Below are 6,790 nucleotides of genomic sequence, written 5' to 3' on the forward strand. Positions count from 1 at the left end.
GCTCCCTGCTCAGCGGGAGCCTGCTTCTCTCCCTCCCACTCCCCCTGCTTGTGTTCCCTCTCTCTGTCAAATAAATAAATAAAATCTTAAAAAAATAAAAAACACCACACATTAGGGGAGTCTGGGTTGCTCAGTTGGTTGAGTGTCTGACTCTTGGTTTCAGATCATGCTCTCATGGGTCCTGGGATCCAGCCCCACCTCCAGCTACTGATCAGTGGGGAGTCTGTTTGAGGAGTCTCTCCCCCGCCCTTCCCTCCACTTGTGTTTTCTCTCGAAGGAGCTCTCTCTCAAATAAATAAATCTTAAAAAAAAAAAAAAAGAAAGAAAATGCATATTAGATTTGGCTTCTGAAGCCAATGATTACCTTTGCTGGAGCAGTTTTGGCACTGTGTTCAGAGTGGAGGCTTGCTGGCGATGAGTTTTAGAGAGACAAGGAGTACACATACCCTATGCACCAGGTCTGTTGCTAGAAACGGGCGCAGGGTAGAGGAAGGAGTTTAACAATGAGTGACTTCACTTCTTGGGGCTTCCATACTAATTCTGTTGGAATTATCAGAGTGCTAGTGCTCCTTTGGTCCCTGTTCCTATTCCAGTAAAGATTCTGAAAGACTTGAATTTCATACCTTGGGTGTAGAAAAAGATTTTTAAAATAACTAACCACAGATGCAAATACCCTAGATGTCAGCTTTCTTAATTGTGGCTTTCCAAAGAGTGTAAGAACAACCTCTTTCCACGGAAAGTAAGACATAAAGCCATGATTATCACATGTTAGCCCCAGGTCTTAAGGGGGAAATGTCAGACTCACAATAAATTAAGCTATAAGTTCAGGAAGGCTCTGCACTGCAATAAGAAAGGAGAGAGACGGAGGAGAGGTTTTTCTTCTTCTTCTTTTTTTTTTTTTTTTTGGTTGAGTGGTTTAATTTGGTTAATGGAGTGTTGCTAATGATTTCCCAATTTAGGTTCGCAGAGCTCCGCAGCAGGGAGTTCTTCCAAGTCACAGGGGCTGAAAGGACGCACTAGTCTGTCTCACTCCTCCCAGAAATTCAGTCTGGGTTTTACTCTAACTTCTTCTGGGTCTCATCAGAGGAGCTCCAGATGAGGAGATTCTTCGCTGGGTTATTTCTTCCTACCCCTCCCAGACGGATTGCAAGCTTTTTCCAGTACTCCATTCTCCCTGGGGCTTTCCCGGGTTGCTGCAGAGAGAAACCCGCCAGCAGGGGTCAGCAGTGTCTCACATCCGGCCTGGAGCCGCTTGCCACATGGGCTGTTTCTCCTGGCACCTCCAGGGCTGATGGGGAACTGGAGAATACCTTCCTGGTAAGGCCTTGGCATCACTCTGAGCATCGCCGGCTCAAGATTCCTTTTCCTGAATGTGGAGTAGCATGGGGAAATGGAAGATATGTTCATTCAAAGGCCGAAGTGGGTGTGGGTGTACACACATCCAGACATCTGCAACGCCAAGTCACCATCTGGTTTTCTACCAGGCTTTTCTGTGTCTTGGCACGGGCCATGCATTGTGTGGATCTGGATGTCAGAGGACGTGTGTCTCGGCTTTGCCTTGTTGAAATTTCCTCAGCTCCCTGGGATTTCTGGATTCGCTCAGCACCCAGGCGTTCCAGGAGGGTCGCTTGCTTCGCTCTCCCACGGCTTAGACCAGCGCTTGCGCCGCGCTCCCACGGTGCCTGCCCAGGCCACGCCTCCACGCATGCTCAGTGTGGAATGGAAGCCTTCCCGGGCTGCAGCCTCCGGAACGAACGTCTCGGCGGCCCAAGCCACACAAGAGCGAGTTCTGCTCTCGTTTCCAGACTCTTCCTCATCCTTGGCCCCACTGCCAGTCTTCTCCCCAGCTCTAGTTCTCTTTGAGTCCTCTGGTCCACATTGCTGCTCAGCTTCTACATTGCTGCTGACAGAGGGATGGATCCCATTGGAGGTGTCTGTCTCTCCCCTTGCTCCTCTGTCTCCCCCACCCCAGTGTGGTGGGGGTGGGAGTAGTCAGAGAACCAGCCGGGGCGTGTGGGACAGCGATACAGCTGGGAGCAACTCTGGGCTGGAAAGGGTTCCCAGTCTGTAGCTGAGATTCCCAGGGCCCTGGCACTTTCCAAGCAGCCTCCTGGAGCGAACTGCTATGACAGCCAGAGGCTGTCCTTTCCACCTGCCAAAAGGAGGACTTCTGCAAGCCGGGGCACCTGGCCTCCTTTCCCAGGAGTAGAGTTACAGCAGCTGATCTAGGCAACAGGTGTAGGTTGCATGGTACAGCTGCTGCCCAGCACATCTGTACCCATGGGGTGGGGGTGTGTGTGTGTGGGGGGGTGTGTGCACGCGCGCGGGCGCGCGCAGCAGGAGGGTTCGTCAATCATTGCCACACTCCCCAAAGCTGAAGGGGGTGTGCAGAAAGGGCCAGGGGGTGCGAGAAACGTGGGAAAACTGGGATAAGCATTCACAGAGTACTTCTTTCCTAGAGTTCCCAAAGTAGGACCTCTTGCCAGGTTGCCCCAAAATCAGCCTCGCTGGCGGCAGCTTGCGAGTCAAAGCCCTGAGTCCTCCTCCTCTGTCTTGCTGCCCAGTGCTTTGGCTGCAGCCAGCTCCTCTCCCTTCCCGGTTGGCTCAGCTCAGGCCTTTGCGGGCTGGAGCTCAGAATCCTGGCTCCTAGTGGCTCTCCCAGAAAGCTGGGAGGGAAATATTTGAAAGAATGGCTCTTTATATATGCAAATGATTTCTTGCCACTTTAGTTCCTCAAACCACAGAATTAATTGAAGGGGGAACATTCTGGGGCTCTGGGTCTGTGCCAGGTACTGGGTCCAATGCTTTACTTACATCACCTCATCAAATCCTCCCCCAAACCCTGCCAGGTACATGTTGTCAGGATCATTTCTGTTTCATAGGCGAGAAATCAAGGTTATGGTCAGCACAGAATACAGTGAATCTGACACTCGAATGCTGCCCGAACTCCAAAGCTTGTACTCTGTCTGCTGTACACACTGCCTGCAAACTCCCAATCCCCGGGAAATCCCACATTAGGCCCCATCCCTCTTCCCCCTGTAGGTAATTCCCCTCATCCATTTCTGTTTAGTGCAGCCAAAGTCACCTCTATAACCTTTATCGAGAGGTTCATTTGGCAACTCACAGCTCTCCAACACCTCCGGTCACCCCACCGTCACCCATCAAAGAGGATGCCAGAGCTGCTACCTCCTTGTCAATGGCTTCTCACACCCAATTTCCTTCCCTTGGTCCAGGCTGCTCCCCTTCAAGCCCTATCATGGGCCTGAAACTCTTTTGCCTCTATCTATCCTTCTTTAGTGGTCCCACTTCACACCTCGTTTTTCCCTCTCAAGACACTTTTTTTCTTACTATTTTAAGAATATTTATTGATATAAGAGGGGCGCCTGGGTGGCTCAGTCGGTTAAGCGTCCGACTCTTGATTTCAGCTCAGGTCATGGGATCGAGCCCCACATCAGTCAGGCTCTGAGCTCAGGGTGGAGTCCGCTTGTCCTCCCTCTGCTCCTCTCTGTCTCTCTCTCAAATAAATAAATAAATAAAATCTTTTTTTAAAAATTTTATTTATTTATTTGACAGAGAGAGACAGTGAGAGAGGGAACACAAGCAGGGGGAGTAGGAGGGGGAGAAGCAGGCTTCCCGAAGAGCAGGGAGCCCGATGCGGGGCTCCATCCCAGGACCCTGGGATCATGACCGGAACCGAAGGCAGACGCTTAACGACTGAGCCACCCAGGCACCCCAATAAATAAAATATTTAAAAAGAGAGTCTAGCTTGGCCTCCACTCCCTGTCAAATGGGCAAAGCTGGCTACATCATTTCTGGGATCCAGTGCAAAATAAAAATGTGGGTTCCTTTGTTTAAAAAATTATTAAGAATTTAAAGATTGCAACAGCAAAGCATTAAACCAAACCAGGGGTCCTTCTAAGTATGGGGTCCCATGTGGCTGCACAGGTCACATGCCCATGAAGCTGGCCTAACCATGGGCTCTACAGAGACTGGCTGTCTCCTAGATGCCTTGACTCAATGCATCCCCTGTTCTGAAAATGGACATTCCTGCCTCAGCCTCCACATTGGCTCTTGTCCCTTGATTCTGCACCCAGCCTTCCCCAGCTGCATTCTCTGCACCAAGGCCAGCATGCTGGGCATTCCAGCTCTAGCACAAGCAAACTCCCGGGGTCCATGTCAGCCAGGCCGCATTGTTCTGGGGGCACCCACAAAGAGCAGGGTGCGAGACAATGACATCCCTGTGCCTGGGGTAGAAAGTCTCCCCAGAGATAAGAGAGCACTGAACTATCAACCAAGAGACCTGGGTTTCAGTTCCAGCCCTGCCATTAAATTTGCTGTGTGCTCTTAAGGGGCAAATTGCTCAACATCTTGGCACCTCAGTTTCTTTAGCCCTTAAAAGAGAGGGTGGGATGAGATCGTCTTTAAGACCACTCCCAGTTCTACAAGTGTGTATTCAAATGACTCTAAGAGACTATAACGATAACCACCTTTGCTTGAGCATTTACCTTATACCATTTGCAGGCTTGCTTATTTATTTATTTATTTATTTATTTATTTATTTATTTATTTATTTATTTATTTTTAAGATTTTATGTATTTATTTGACAGAGAGAGACACAGCGAGAGTGGGAACACAAGCAGGGGGAGTGGGAGAGGGAGAAGCAGGCTTCCCGCTGAGCAGGGAGCCCAATGCGGGGCTCCATCCCAGGACCCTGGGATCATGACCTGAGCCGAAGGCAGATGTTTAACGACTGAGCCACCCAGGTGCCACCTCGCAAGCTCATTTAATGCTGACAACAATCCTATGAGGCAGGCACTGTTATTCCCATTTTACAGATGAGATGTTGAGAGATGAAAACATATCCTAAAAGAGGAAACTTTGGGAGTGATGGAAACATTCTGGAACTTGGTTGTAGGGATGGCTGCACCACTCTACAGACTTACTAGAAATCATAGTATCATATCCTGACAGTGGGCGAATTTTCTAATACATAATGTATACTTCATAACAGCTATTAAGAAGCTAGAAATAAAGAAATGTGCTGAAGCTAGAAAACGATAGAGCCCTTCACTGCTAGCCCACACTGCCACCGAAAGACTTCTTTTCTCTGCCTCTACATAGCACTTGAAAGCATGGCCTCAGGAGCCAGACTGACAGTTCAAATCCTGGCCCTGGCACTTACTAGCTGTCAGAACCAGGCAAGATACTGACCTCAATTTCTTCACCTATAAAATACAAATAAAAATGATACCTATTTCAAAGGGTCGTTGCGAGGATCAAGTGCATGAATGTATATGAAGTACTTGGAACTGTAGTTGACCCACACCCAGTGCTACAAAGAAGGAAGGACTATGACTCTTCTTTCCAGGATGCTGTAGCCCGAGCCTGCCTTCTTCAAGGGGACTGTTTCTCCTTGTCAACCCCATCCCTACCCTGCTGGCCCCTTAAAGAAACACTTGTCTTGAAAAGCCATCTTTGGAAAAACACTGGGATGACTTTCAGTACATCTCACGTCCTGGTAACAAAGAAAGGGAGAGAAACAGCATCTTCCCGATAAGGCAGTGACTCGCTCAGCCTCATAAAACATTCATGAAGGTGCCAGCTTTTCCCACAGACTGTTTCTCCCAGGTCCTCCTAAGCACAAGCCATCAGCACAGAGGGCCCTTCTTAAAGGGGACCTTGAGGCCAGTCATGAGGCCTGAGTGGCCTCAGATGGGGACAAATGCTTTGCCCACACTCCCCGCCCCCCCACTCCCATCAGCATGCAGCCCCTCCTGGGTTAATGAATCAAGCTAGAAAGGGCAAGGGTTACTAGTGGACAGTCCGGTGTCTACCGCTGAGAAGTGAGTTTTCAAGCACTGAGTCCTTAAGCAGAGTGTACGTGACTGGGGTGGGGAAGAAGCCGGGGCCAGGGAGAGGGGCTGGTGCTTTCTGTCTCATCGTCACGCTTCTGCTTATATTTGCACAGCACTTTAGAAACCACCTTCTCTTCCATTATCTCACTGAATACTCACCTAAGCCTTGGTTGGCGATTACTGTTGTCTCCCGGGTGTCAACACCCGTTTTTACTGACGAGCACACTGGGGTGACGCCCTTCAGCCCGTAGCCCAACCAAAGCGTGGACTCAGGTCTCCTGATACCGCGCCCAGTGATTTTCCACTGTGCTAAGGAGGAGGAAGTCAGAGGCTCCCTCAGACTCCACCTCAGAAGCTCTCATGACATTTATTAAGTGCTCAAGAAAATAAAGCCACGTGCTGTCTTCATATCCCCACCCGAGGGCCTTACAAACAGCTCCGGAAGGCCTGAACAAGAGAGCCAGAGGTAAAAGCAGTCCCTCCCTGGGTCACACGGAATGTAGGAGCTCTGACTGTTCAAATCCCCAAGGTCCCACATCAGATAACCCAAGTGGGGAAACAAATGAGCATGGGTCCTCAGACCTCAAGGTGGCAGGAACACAGGCTGAGCCCCCCAAGAAATCAGGCTGGGTCTCGAAATGCCACTTGCTCTGCTTTCTGGGGGTTATCAAAGCCCCCATCTCAACTCAGGCCAGGTCTGAGACTCTATGGGGGTGACAACAGGCTCCTGGGCTGATTTTTTTTTTTTAAAGATTTTATTTATTTATTTGACAGAGAGATAGACAGAAGAGCACAAGCAGAGGGAGTGGCAGAGGGAGAGGGAGAAGCAGGCTCTGCACTGAGCAGGGAACCCGATGCGGGACTCGATCCCAGGACCCTGAGATCATGACCTGAGCCGAAGGCAGACGCTTAACCATCTGAGCCACCCAGGCGC

Source organism: Leptonychotes weddellii, chromosome 6, assembly GCF_054177405.1.
Source record: "Leptonychotes weddellii isolate Sample4059 chromosome 6, ASM5417740v2, whole genome shotgun sequence".
Lineage (NCBI taxonomy): Eukaryota > Metazoa > Chordata > Mammalia > Carnivora > Phocidae > Leptonychotes > Leptonychotes weddellii.